Source organism: Urocitellus parryii, chromosome 5 (assembly GCF_045843805.1).
Source record: "Urocitellus parryii isolate mUroPar1 chromosome 5, mUroPar1.hap1, whole genome shotgun sequence".
NCBI lineage: Eukaryota > Metazoa > Chordata > Mammalia > Rodentia > Sciuridae > Urocitellus > Urocitellus parryii.
The window spans coordinates 142,637,619-142,651,889 of NC_135535.1; positions in this window are offsets into that span (position 1 = coordinate 142,637,619).

The following is a 14,271-nucleotide window of genomic DNA, read 5'->3' on the forward strand; positions in this document are numbered from 1 at the left end:
CTCATTCTACTTAATAAAAATATAATATGTTGGGCTGGGGATGTGGCTCAAGCAGTAGCGTGCTCGCCTGGCATGCGTGCGGCCCGGGTTCGATCCTCAGCACCACATACAAACAAAGATGTTGTGTCCGCCGAGAACTAAAAAATAAATATTAAAAATTCTCTCTCTCTCTCTCTCTCTCTCTCTCTCTCTCTCTCTCTCTCTCCTCTCTTTAAAAAAAAATATAATATGCATATTTTGGGTGTCTTAGCTATTTTGCTGCTGAAATGAAAAGACCTGACCAGCACAATTTTAGAGGAGGAAAAGTTTATTTTGGGACTCAAGGTTTCAGGAATGTCTGTCCATAGATGGCTAATTCCATTCCTCTTGGCTTGAGGTTGAACATTATGGTAGAAGGGTGTGGGGGAAGGAAGGGTTTCACAGGATGATCAGAGAGCAGAGAAAGAGACTCCACTTACAAGATACAAAATATATACCCCAAAGGCATGCCCCAGGAATCCACCTCCTCCAGCAACATTATCAGCTTCAGTTACCATTCAGTTAATCCCATCAGGGAATTGATTCAGTAATTGGGTTAAAGCTGTCAGAACCCAATTATTTTTCTTCTAAACTTTCTTGCATTGTCTTACATATGAGCTTTTGGGGGACATCTAATATCTAAACCATAATATTCTGTACCTGGCCCCCAAAAGCTCATGCTCATCTCATAATGTAAAATATATTTAGTCAATTTCCAAGAATCCCCATAGCATCAACAGTGACAAGATTTCCCATAAGTTCAACTCCCAAGTCTCCTCTGAGATTCATGGCAAACTCACATTGTGACTCCTATACAAATCAAAAGCATTTTGCAAATATTCAGTATATGAAGGTACAGAGTAAACATTTTCACTCACAAAAATGGGGGCATAAAAAGAAGGGATGGGACCAAAGCAAGTCTGAAATCCAGTTGGGCAAAAGTCCTATGGCTCTACATCTGGCATCTGGGGCATGGGCCATGATAATGTTCTCTCCAAAAGTCTCCTATAGCTCTGCCCCTGTGGCCTTGTTGGTTGCAGCCCAAGTGGCTTTCTGTTGGCTTGTCTCAGCTTGATTCCTCCAACCTTCCTCAGCAGACATTCCATGGTACTTCTTAGTCTTGGGGGTCTCCATTGCAGCTTTGGTTTCCTCAACAGATCCCTATGCCCTCTCAGGGGGTGGCCCCAGGGGTTCTAACCCTGCTGCATTTTGCCTGGCCTCCCAGTCCTTCCTTTGCAATCTTAGTGGAAGCCTCCATGACCCACTAACTCCAGCATCCTGCATTCCTACAGAACCAGCACCCCATGGTTGATGCCCAGGTCTGTTGACATCTGAAGCAGTATCCAAGCCTCCAGGGACCCTGGGTAGCTGAGCATGCTGAGAAAACTTCCTAGACCCTCTTGTGCAAGAAGGGTACCCCCCTAGTCTCTTCTCAAGAGAATTTTCACTTTTACTCCCTTGAGCTTGAGATGGGTATGGTCTTGCCAGCTCCTGAGATGCCTTCAAACCATCTTTCTTATTGTCTCTGGGGAAAGTCTTCAGCATTTCTTTAGTGGTGGCAATGCCTTTAGCAACTGAAATTTCCTTACCTCCCATTTTACTCCCACCTTTCAAGTCCAAGTTTTTCAAATCTTTCTACTTTGCTTTCTGCTCTTATCACACACACACAAAAAAAATTATCCATAAGCTTAAAGCCATATCTATGCCACTGCCTGAATGCTATGCTACCTAGAATATTCTTCTACTAGATGAAGAAGTCTATCAATTTTAAAATCAGTCTCACAAAAGTCTTAAGACATGGGCAGAACATAAAAAATAAGGCCTCTAGTCCAATTACCAATAGTACTCTTTTCCTCTAAACCCTCTTGAACTCTTTTTTGCTATCCCTAGTCCTATCAGCATTCCCACTAGAATCGGCCATTAAGCTTTGCTTACAACCATGTAAAGCACTTCCAATTTGTACTGCTACACATCTCAAAATTCCTTCAACTAATTCCAAAGAACTCCAAAATCTTCAGAACCACATGATCAGAATAGTCTCAGCAACGACTCCACTTTGTGGTATCAATTTCTGCCTTAATCAGCTTTTTCCCTGCTATGACTAAAAGTCCTGGCCAGTACAATATTAGAGGAGAAAAAGTTTATGTGTGAGCTCATGGTTTCAGAAGTCTCTATCCATAGATACCTGGCTCCATTCCTCAGGGTTTGATGTAAGGAATGACATCATGGTGGGAGAGTGTACCAGAGTTAAACAGCTCACGTGATAATCAGAAAGCAGAGAAAGAGACTCCACTCTCCAGATATAAAATACATAACCCAAAGTCACATCCCTAGGGACCACTTCCTCAACCATACCCTACTGCCTACAGCTAATCCTTCTCGGGATTATTTCACTGATTAGGCTAAGACTCTTATAACCCAATCATTTTACCTCAAAATTTTCTAGCATTATCTCACATGTGTACCACCTCCCACTGGCATGCTATTTATACATGAAAAGTGAGAGTTGTTGTGATATATTAATTTAAGCAATAGCATAATTTTGTTGATTTTATTCTTTTCCCCCTTCCCTCTCCCTTGATCCCCTACCTCTACTCATGTCCTTTCATGAAATCCCCTTATTGTTTTATTCCTTTTTTTCTCTCTAGATCTGCATATAACAGAACATATGTGGCCATTGACTTTGAGTCTGGTTAATTTCATTTAGTATGATGTTATCTAGCTCCATTTATTTACAAGCAAGTGACAAAATTTTGTCATCTATATGGCTATGTAGAATGACATTATATATATATATATATATATATATATATATATATATATATATATATATACCACATTTTTAAAAATCTATTTATCTGTTGATATGCATCTATACTGCTTCCATAACTTGGTTATTGTGAATTGTGTTGCTATAAACATTCAAATGCATGTTATCATAGTATTCCAACTTTAGGTTTCGTATAAATACCAAGGAAGAATAACTGGATCATACAGTGATTCCATTCCTACCTAGTCTTCTGAAGTATCTCCATACTGATTTTCACAGGGGTTATACTAATTTACAATCCCACCAACATTAGATAAGTTGTTTTTCCCCACATCCTCGTAAGCACTCATTATTATTTATATTCTTGATGATTGTTATTCTAACTGGGGACAGGTAAAAATCTCAGTGTAGTTTAACCATGCATATTTTAATAGTGAAATTACAGTTAGTTTCATTAAAAATAGGTCTTGGTAAGTACTTGGGAGGCTGAGACAGGAGGATTGCAACTTTGAATTGCAAGTTTGAGGCCATTCTGGGTAACTTAGTGAGATTTTATCTTAAAAAACAAAAACAAAAACAAACAAACAAACCCCCCTCCACATATACACACAGTGGTAAAGCAACTCTGGGTTCACTCTCCAGTACAGGGGACATAAGGGGAAACAGGACTCAGAATAGGATGCAGTTTGTTTTATTTATTTCAATATTTTGCATTAGGAAAGATTGGCTTATAAAACATTCAAGAAATCTGTCATTTTATTAGAATTTGACCATAAATTTCACACTGGAGAGAGATGTAATCTGACACATTAAAAACAACTTGATACTTGGGGTAGTTTCCCTTTAATACTTAAAATGTATTTAACACCAGCTGTGTTATTTAAGCCTGAAATGTGAAATTGGGATTTAAGATGAAATGCGTTTTGTTTTCTGGGAAGAAAATATGTAATAAGGAATTAACTCTTCACTTTTTAAAAAATATTTATTTTTTAGTTATACACAAAACCTTTATTTTGTTTATTTATTTTTAGGTAGTACTGAGGATCCAACCCAGGGACTCCCACGTGCTAGATGAGCACTCTACCACTGAGCTGCAACCCCACCCCTGAACTCTTCACTTTTGCCTCTCAAATTCTGATGGGTGGCTAAAAACAAGATTAAAGACTTGGCACCTTTGCTTCCATTTTGTGTTCATCTTCTTATTTGGAGTCACTTCAGATTCAAGGAACAAGGTCTGATCTGATAAAGATCTTATGATGATCCACCCAACCCCCCAATACAACAGAAACTTTCTTATCAGGGACAAGACCCTGCTTGACCATCCTGACAGACCACCTAATCAAGATCACCTTTGACAGCTGCAAAAAGCCTGCCCTTATTTCCCTTTCTGTAAAATCTCAGAGATGTAGTCAGCCCCTCAAAGATATGGCTAAAGACATATCTTTGTGTCATATCTTTGTGACATATCTTTGTATTCTGTCCTCTTTGTGTCACTGCATCAACTAACGTTCCATTTCATGCTTTTTACCATCATATTTCTGTTTGATTTGGGCAGTGAGTGGCTAGACCTGATTTGTTGAATCCTCAGAGCAAGGTCTATGGCTTAAGAATCTGGTAGCAAATGGAATGACTATTACTTGCCAGACACTATAGAAAGTGCTATAGTGTGATGCTTTATATTTATTTACAGGGAACTGATAAACTTACATAACTTAACTCAAACATTCACTCTCAATTTTTATGGCACGATGAATAATTCCCACATATCAGCTCTTTTTTTAAAAAAACAAAACAAAACATGTTTCTAAAAATGAGAAAAATCAAATTTCCAAAAAGCTGAGGGAATCTCTGTAAAAATTAATCTTTTGCTTCTACAACCTTTATGAGCTATTGATATAGAAAAGACTTGGAATTTGGGGATTAATCTTATGTAGAGACTTGTGATTAACAGATGTTTTTGTAACTATTTTTTTGAGGTGCCATTAAAATCTGTATTTCTTTTTTTTTAACTTTCATATGCTCTTTTTTTATTAGTTACACATTGACAGTACAATGATCTTGACAATTCATACATTTGAATCAAATGAGGTATAATTTTTCATTTTTCTGATTGTACAGGTTGCAGAATCACATTGGTCATACAGTCACCTATATACATATAGCAATAATAATGTCTATTTTATTCTGCTGCCCTTCCTATCCCCCCTTCCACTCCCCTCCCCTCCCATCACATCTCTCTACCCAATCTAATGTGACACACTTCTTTTTTTTTTTTAATACTTGTAGCTTTACATCTTTCTCCCCTGAGATGAATGTGCTTTCTTTTATAATTTTGAATCTCTACTGATTCCTTTCCACCATTCAGATAGAACACAGCAGAGAGTGGCTGTCAATAAAAGAGCAATTTGTTTTTGAAACTCTATTGATTGCATTCTGAAGAGTTTGCTTCTTCTTTTCAAAGGTCTTAAAACCCTTTCTTTCTTACTGTTAACAACACTAAAATTGTACTCATCTTATTTTGCATAACTTACACTCACATTCAAGACCTAATGCTGATTTTTTTCTTCTTGATGTTGCTCTTCATAGTTATTATGAACTATTCATATAAAAAGAACTGTCTTCTTTTGATTTTTCTTTCTTTTTTTCAGCAAAACTGGGGATGGCACCCAGGAACTTGCACATGCTAGATAAGCTCTGAGCACAGTCCATCCCCTTTTTATTTAATTTAATGTTGAGAGAAGGTCCTACTAAGTTACCTAGGCTGGCCTCAAACTTGTGGTCTCCCTGCTTCAGTCTTCCAAGTAGGCAAAAGTAGGGATTGTAGGCAAAAGCCACCGTTCTCAGCAAAACTTGAGTTATCATAGTATATTGTTGTAACAGGTATTCTTCTGTTTTTAATTTTTATTTATTCACTTAGTTTTACAAAATTAATTTTAAATTAAAAATTCAGATCTGAAAAGGATCATTTTGAGTTAGCTATGTATTTTAAAGAAAAGCATGAGAACTTTTGCTCTGCAAATGAATCAGGCATGGTGAGTTAGACAGTGTTGAAATAATACCACAACCCCAGGCCTTCGTGCTTAAAATAACAGAAGTTTATTTTTTGCTCATGTGCCATATCCATCTGAGCTAGTGTAGTGGCACCCCCTCCTCCACCAAAGAATCTTAATTAAGCTTCTCTAGAGACCCTCACCGTAATTGTTCTTATTAACAGAATATCAGCAAAAAATTCTGCAAAGTACTCAACATGGTTTGAAACTTTCATTCTTTCTTTCTTCTTCTTCTTTTTTTTTTTTTTTTTGTAAAGGCCAAGTGCTCTGTCTTGCAAAAGCTAAATTAGACCACTAATTTAATGGTGTACAAGAATTGTAACTTCTTCTTTCTGTGGTAAAGAGTTGTGAAACCTCTACCTAGTCAAAAAAAAGGGGGGGGAACATAAAGGTTTTCATGTAAACCATCAAACCCCTCCTCCTGCTGGGTATAGAGATTAAAGAATTTCTAGATTCATAGTCCAGAGATTTTTAAGCATGAGCCTTCTCTAGACCTCTGCAGCATGAAATCAACCTGCTTCTTGCTAATTCCTTGAGTGTTCAGCCTCATCTTTCTTACATCACTAGCTCATGAGTAGCTCATCCGTCATTTGTAGCTCAGCTTCCTGTATCTTTTAGTTCTGGACCCAGAATCACCATCTGAAATTTTTCAAGTTGTATTTCAAATCAAAGGAAAATGTAGTTTGGATGCACCAGTACTTAAAACTTCCTTCTAGTCATGACACGTGGCACTCTTACATTTTTATTGGTTAAAGAGAATTGCATGCCAAGGCTTCCATTTAAATGCGCAAACAATGTCCAATATTTCCATGTGCCTAGAAAGAGAAAAGTTGAAATATTTGCAAGTAGCCCTAACAACCATCTCATATATCATGTACACACATGTTTTGATGTATTTTAAGGAAGAAAAAGAGTTTTGAGAAATTTTGACTTCAGCTTGCTTTTTTCAAATTTCTTCAAAATGTGTGGTTTTTCTGAAACAATTATGTGGAATTTATCTAAAGGGGTCTATAATAATATGGACTCTTAGGAAGTTTTTTGTTTTGTTTTGATAAAGCAGCATCTGTTTCATACTTTAACAACCAGACCTTCAAACCTAGACAACATTATTTTGTTATAGTTATCCATAAAGTATATCTTTTTTATTATAATACTAATTCTTGGAAAAATCTTTAACCATTAACTTGAAATTTTAAAAGGATTGAGAATTTTAAATTTTAAATAAATTTAAAAAGGATTGAGAATTATTAAACAAAGGGTCAATGATATAAATTATGCATAGTTTTACTGAATCAATCAATTTTATATAAAGTTGAAAGTATAACAGATATGAATATAGGTCCTTTTTAAATTTCAAATATTATAAATCCCAGGTTGTAAACCTAAAAACTTTTCCTGACTGCAAGCGAATCAGGGCCTGAGTGTGCAACTCTTCCATCCATATTATAGTAATATCCATTTTTCTAGAAATTGATGCTATTTTCCATTTAAACAAGTTATTAATCTAATTCAATAGTTCTTAAACTTGGTAGAACATTAGACTGACTATTCCAGGGAATTTATTAAGCCTTTTAGTTAAGTCTATGGTTCAGGAAATTCCAAATGTATAGTTTGGAAATTCCAAATGTATAGAATTAAAGAATGAATGTATGTAATCCAGGAGTTGTAGCTGCAATATCTTCAATTAAGTATGCCAAATATACATCTTAGAGATGAATATTAACTAACTTATTAAGAAGCTACAGAAGTAAATGGAGGAACCAAAGCTCAGGTGTGTAGCTGACACAGGAATTAAGAATGTTAGCATGAGACAGGTTACCCTAACTTTGTTGTTACTGATAATGTGATCTTGGACAAATTAAGAGTATTATTTTTACAGGTGCTTGATAAGACAAAATAATGCAATGTATGTAATGCATGTAGCACATTTCTTGGTACTGATAGTGTTCAGTTCATGCTATTCTAGAATATGGTACTTTAACAATGGTCTACTTTATGCTTTGAATGTAGCCCTGGGTGTTCTGTCACTATAACTTATTTTTAAAATGGACAGGTTTCTTTCTCTTTCTCCTTCCCCGCTTCTTCCGAATAGCTCACCCTCCCTGATCTCAGGGGAAACAGGATTATCTTTCTTCTCCATTGCAGGCAGATTTATCTGTCCTTGAGGACACACCTACAGTAGGAACAAGTAATCCAGACTTTGGGGATAAAACAAGAAGATCTCAGAAATGATCTCCCAAACTAACAAGTGAATTGCAACTCCTACTGAGAACATGTGGAATGTAGCCTTTGAATCAACTCTTTAAAAGCCCCCTGTTCCAACTGATGGGTTGACTTACAACCTCTGAGACAGGAGTCCCCTGTGTTTCTCCTTTGCTAGCAAAGCAATAAACCTTCTTTTTCCTTTTTCTCAAAATTGTATCCTCATTGGATTGGCATTGGGGACAAGGACAAGCTTTCAGCAAAAGTACCTGGGCATTTGAAGAAGCAGCAGAAGCAGAAAATTTACTCTTCCCCTCCCCAACACTTTGTTCTTGAATGAGGTCTTGAAAAAAGTAGGAAGGATTTTCTACATTGCTGTGTAGCAGTTCACAAGTTCCTCATTTGAGAGATGCCCTCCCTATACCTGGAGGAGGAGAACATCCTTATCTCTGAAGATACAGGGTCACAGAGAAGAAATTGAACAACAGGTCTTGCTATGTTTCCTCTACTTTATTACCATTATAATATATTTTTTGTCTAATCATACATCCCCACAAGTATCTATTTCTTCATAAATTTTAGCCTAAATTTACACAGGTTTACTCATTTCTTTGAATTTTCCTTTCCTTATGAAACTTTTCATGTCAGATACAATTTATTAAGTAAATTTGTGTTCTGTTCTCTTGTTTGTCAGTTTTCCTTTCCTACACAGAAACCATAAAAAGCTGGAAGAAAATTTCTTCTTTCCTTATAGCATATAATATGCTTCTAAACAATATTAGGTTATATTATAATTATTTTGCTTTTTTTAGATTTTATTCTTTTGTGTGTGTATTGGGGGGGTACTAGGAATTGAATCCATGCACGTGCACATGCTAGGCAAATGCTTCACAGCTGAACCATATTCCAGCCTTTTTTGTTTCATTTTGAGATAGGGTCTCATTAAATTGCCCAGGCTTGCCTCAAATTTGTGATATTCCTGCCTCAGCCTGTCTAGTATCTATGATTATAGGCATGTACCACCACACAAAGCCATTCTTTATTCTTGAACAGGTCTTCCTTGAGCTTTTTGCAAACTTTGATGTTGAAATCATTAATTGTTTAATAAACAGTAGGAGAAAAACTGCCAGAAATGGTTGGGTTTTTAAATTTTGTTTTGTTTTGTTTTTTTAAATGACAGATTACATGAACATTCCTGTGACTTTAAGGTTGATGGTAATTAAAATGAACTTTGGTTTGAAAATCTCTTACTTGGCTTGTAAAATCTTGGAGGAAAATCTAATGTGCTCCTTAAAAAATAATATTATAAATATTTAATATTTATAATTATGTTTTTCTATTTGAGAGGGAAGATAGATTTTTAATTGTATATATTGAAGATGTGCAGCATGATATTTTGATGTACTTTAACATTGAAGGTATGATAGTTAAGCAAATTAAGTTATCTGCCTTCTTCAATTTGCCATCCTCCTGCCTCTGTCTCCCAAGTCACTGAGATGACAAGCATGCTCTACCACAGCTCTAATCATGTACTTTTGATATAAGGATAATTTATACATTTCTTCTGAAGCGTATATCCCCCGGGATAGAAGCCAGGTCCTTCATATGATAGGCAAATGCTCTGTTACTAACCTTTATTCCCATCCCTTTTTTACTTTATTATAGGCATGCCTATAATCACAGCAACTCCAGAGGCTGAGGCAAGAGGATCATAAGTTCATGGCCAGTTATGACAATTTAGTGAAGCCCTATCTCAATTTTAAAAAAAAAATAAATGAAAAGGATTGGGGATATAGTTCAATGGTAGAGCACCCCTGGATTCAATACCCAGTACCAAAAAAAGGGAATTTTCCATAAAATGCTTAGTTTATATGCCTGAATATTAAGTATTTAGCAAATGATAACTGTATGTTTTATATTTTTTTGAAGTTCTTAGAATTGTTACTTAATTTCTTATATAGTAGCAACAAGAACATTATTTTCAGATTGTATTTTGTAGTTTGACCAGGGAAAAACAGATGCCTCTCATGCATTCCCTGGGTTCTACATTCCTTTATTCCTATCTTAGTTCTGATACCAGAGATGGGAACTTCTGACTCAGTTAATGGAGAAACAAAACCAAGACAAGTGAGCGTGAACATAGAGACAAGGCTTTAACTGAGCTGTGGGATTCACTTTGAGAAGAGTTGGAACTCTAGTGATTGAGAAAGAATTAGGGTTGGTCCCCAGACAAAGGACTGAGGCCACTGGCACTGATGTGTAGGGGTTGCAGGGATGATCCCGCATCCTGGCCTTGAAGAGGGGTTGTGATGGCCCAGGAACTCCTAGTCATATTGTCCTCCCATACACTCATCCTGGCCTTGGGGTAAGGTTGGGTTGTTGTAGCTGCTGAGAGAGCACTCAGTGGGGCTGGAAGAAAACATGTACCTTATTTTTGACTACTAACAGGTTCTTGGCCCAGGAGTTTGTTTGCTTTCTGTTTTTCTGTGGTGATCTTCAACTGTCCATCTCCCAGAAATGTTTTAGGAGATATAAGTGCACTAAAACATAACCATAAAAAATATGATCTCACACAGCCAAGTCTGTTTGTTTAGTTTTGCAGTACTGGGAATTGAACCAGGGATGCTACAATCTCAGACCTTTTTATTTTTTATTTTGTTACAGGGTCCCACTAAGTTACTAAGCCTGGCTGGAACTTCCAATCATCCTTGCTTCAGCCTTCTAAGTCACTGGGGTTGCAGGTATACACCATCATTCCTAGAACCAAGTTTACACTTGAATTTGGAGAATAGTTATAGATATGAAAAATTCTCTTGAGCTGTCTAACTTAAAAAAAAAGACATTGCCAGGGAAATAAATAAAATTTCAAGATTTCAGTAATTATTCCTAAAAAATTCCTCACACCATAAACCATGGGTTGGCAAATGCTTTGATTAGAGAGATGGAATAGAAGAAGATATTGTGGGGCATAAACTTCTTGCGCCCTCCATGAAATCCACCCTTTGATTCTTCACTAATTGAAAGAGAGGATATTGGCTGAATTTTGTTACATTTGGGAAAAAATCTTTTGATGCTAATTTAAAAAAAATCATTCATGCTAAAATATTTTTTTAAAGTATCTGTCAGGACATAGATGCATTTAATAACATAAATATCTTTAATTTTTTTAACAGAGATATAATTTTACTAGTTTTGATAATTATTGAAGAAAATATTATGTTCTTTCTGTACCAGTTAAGGAAAATGAAATTCTATCTGAAGGGACATTTCTGATTTTTCTAAGAATTGAATTTTTTAGTGTTGTAAAATAGAATAAAGTAAATTTATCATAACAGCTGCTATATTCAAAGTAGGGCCGCAGTAAGGGGAAGATCTGTTATGTGCCACCTGTTCACAACAGAACAACTTAGATTCTTAGGAACAAACTATTAATGACAGAGTCTGTCATGATTTTTCAACACCATCTGGAATCAGATCAGGCTGCCTCGAGTTTGTTCAACCAACTTACACAAAGAGTAAGAGAGAGGGTTTTTTTTACAGTGGGAATGCTGCCAACAGCATTTAGTGGGATTATCTTTTCTCTCTACATTTTTAATTGACAAACATAAAAGAACTCACTGCATTTAAAAACCATAAGTTTTCAGAAAAAAAAGAATAAAAAAATGAGGAAACATTCCTCATAGTCATAGGCAGGTTAAAAGATATTTCTAAGATATTACACTATGTTTAAGCAAACATTTTAATAATAAACCCCTCGATCTTTGTCAAATATATTTTTGAGAGTCAATTTAAGGCACTCAGGAGAATGTCTTATTGGAATATTGATCTTTGAAGAAGAAACAGAAATTACTCATCCATGTAAAAACTCTGGATTTAAAGTTAGTGACTTAGTTTTCAATTTCTGATTTGCCACTTTGTAGTTCTGTGACTCTGAGTGAGTCATTTAATTTTCTCACCTCGGCCTAATTTCCTCCTAAGTAATATTTTGCCAAGGATATTCTGTAGTGCAGGCTTTCTCACTTGTACATTCTTTTAACTTTTATTTATCATGGAAGGTTTTTATTTTGTCATTAAATCTGAAGCTTGATTTTGCTGGATATGTGATTCTTGGTTGTCATCCATTTTCTTTTAGAGCTTAGTATGTATTTTTCCAGAATATCCTAGCTTTGAGAGTCTGGGTTGAGAAATCTGCTAGATCCAATTGGTTTCCCCCTATATATATCCTCAGTCTTTTTTCTTGAGGCTTTTGAAATTCTATTCGTATTCTGTATTGCTAGAGAGGAAGATATTTAGAAAGCATTGTCATTATAATATGTCTTGGTATAAATATGTTGTAATTTTGTACTTTGGGTATCCTGTAAGCCTCTTATTTGATTTTCCAATACATTCTTCATGTTTGGGAAAACTTCTGATATTATTTCATTGAAGAGATTGTGCATTCCTTTGGTTTGTATCTCTGTGCCTTCCTCTATACTGATAAATATTAGATTTGGTCTTTTGATGTTGTCTCATAATTCTTGGATGTTCTCTTCATGGTTTCTTACCATCTTCACTGTGTGGTCAACTTTATTCTCAAGATTGTATATTTTGTCTTTATTGTCTGAGGTTCTGTCTTCCATGTGGTTTAGTCTGTTGGTGGTGCTTTCTACTGAATTTTTAAATTGGCATTATTGTTTCCTTCATTTCAAGAATTTTTTTTTCAGAATCTCTGTTTTCTGAAGTGATCTTTTGCTTCCTGTATCAGCTCTTTTATCTCTTTGATGGATGATCAATTGTTGCCTGTATTTGCTCTTATATCATTTTTGATTTGCAGATCCTTTTAATTAGGTACATTCTAGACTCCTTCTCTGACATTTCATTTGCTATGCTGTCAAAGGATTCTATTATTATGTCATCTTATTTTGTTAGGGGCACGTTCTTCCCCTGTCTTTTCGTGTTTTCTGTGTGTCTTTCTCTCTAGCAGTGCAGATCTGATGTACTACAGTTTCTAACCTATAATCTTAACATGTTCCTGCAGTTTTCTGGTGCCTTGCCTTCAAGGGGGAATCAATATTTACAGCTCACAATGGAAATGATGTCCAGCTTTAAACCAACTAGTTTCTGTTTAGACAATTATAGTTTTGTCAAAATAATGAGGTGTTCAATTATTATCTGTTCTATAAACTATAGGTTTGAAAAAGGATCTACAGTTTCTACTGGTGGAAAAAGATAGAAGCAGGGTGGAGGTGTAGTGTGTGATGTTTATGAGGTAGGAAGTGAGAATATAGGGCTGTTAACAGGAGAAAAGAAAGAAAGGGGTGACCCTGTGTAAGGCTCTCTCCTGCCTCTGCAACAAAATGGTGACTATTGGAACAACTAGCAGGAATACCTCTGGTTGGCATCCAGGAATACCTCTGGTGTAAGCAGGCCTGCAGGGACCTTAGTGATCTTCCAGGTCCTGGCTGTTGTCCCTAAATGGAAGTGGCAGTTCCCTAGTTTTTGTTGGTGGTAGTATCAAACCTGTAAATACCTTGGTGATGGGCTTTTAGTCCTCCACTGGTGTTCTGAGATGGAAGCTGTCCTAACTGCAGATGGTGGTATGAGTGGGGGAGTGGGTAACCCAAGATGATGGTGGAGGTGTCCCAAGATGGAAACAACCACTTTTAGAGATGGGGCTGAAAAGGCAGGCCGTAGGATGGTTTTGGGTGGCTTGTTAGGAGATGTACCACTGTGGTGTGTGGTGCTACAGGGGTAGCTTCCTCCATGCCCTGTCAGTTGTCCTGAGGTAGAGGATACCTCGTGGGGAGGGCTATGGTGATGGCTGCACATCCTAAGATGGAAGAAGGCCAGGAGTAGACATGCGTTGGGGAGCTGAAGTGCAGTCCTCTGCTCCAAATGGTAATCAGGCACTAGTTGGCAGGTTGGCAGGCTAGGGCTGGGCCTGCCTGGGCCTCAAACCTTTTTACAATTTTATTTTTAAGACAGAGTCTCGCTAACTTGCCCATGCTGGTGTCAAATTTGCCATCCTCCTGCCTCAACCTCCTGAGTAGCTGAGATTACAAGTGTATGTCATCTCAACTGGCCTGTCTCTCCACCATTTTTGTTGTGGAATGAACCACTGCATGTTGCACAATTGATTCTAAGGGATTTTTTCTTCTTTAATAAAATCTGCCTTTCAACAAGTTCATCTAAAAAAATGTACACTGGTGTTTTGGCATTTTGAGGTTCCAATATACATAAATTCAATAGAAA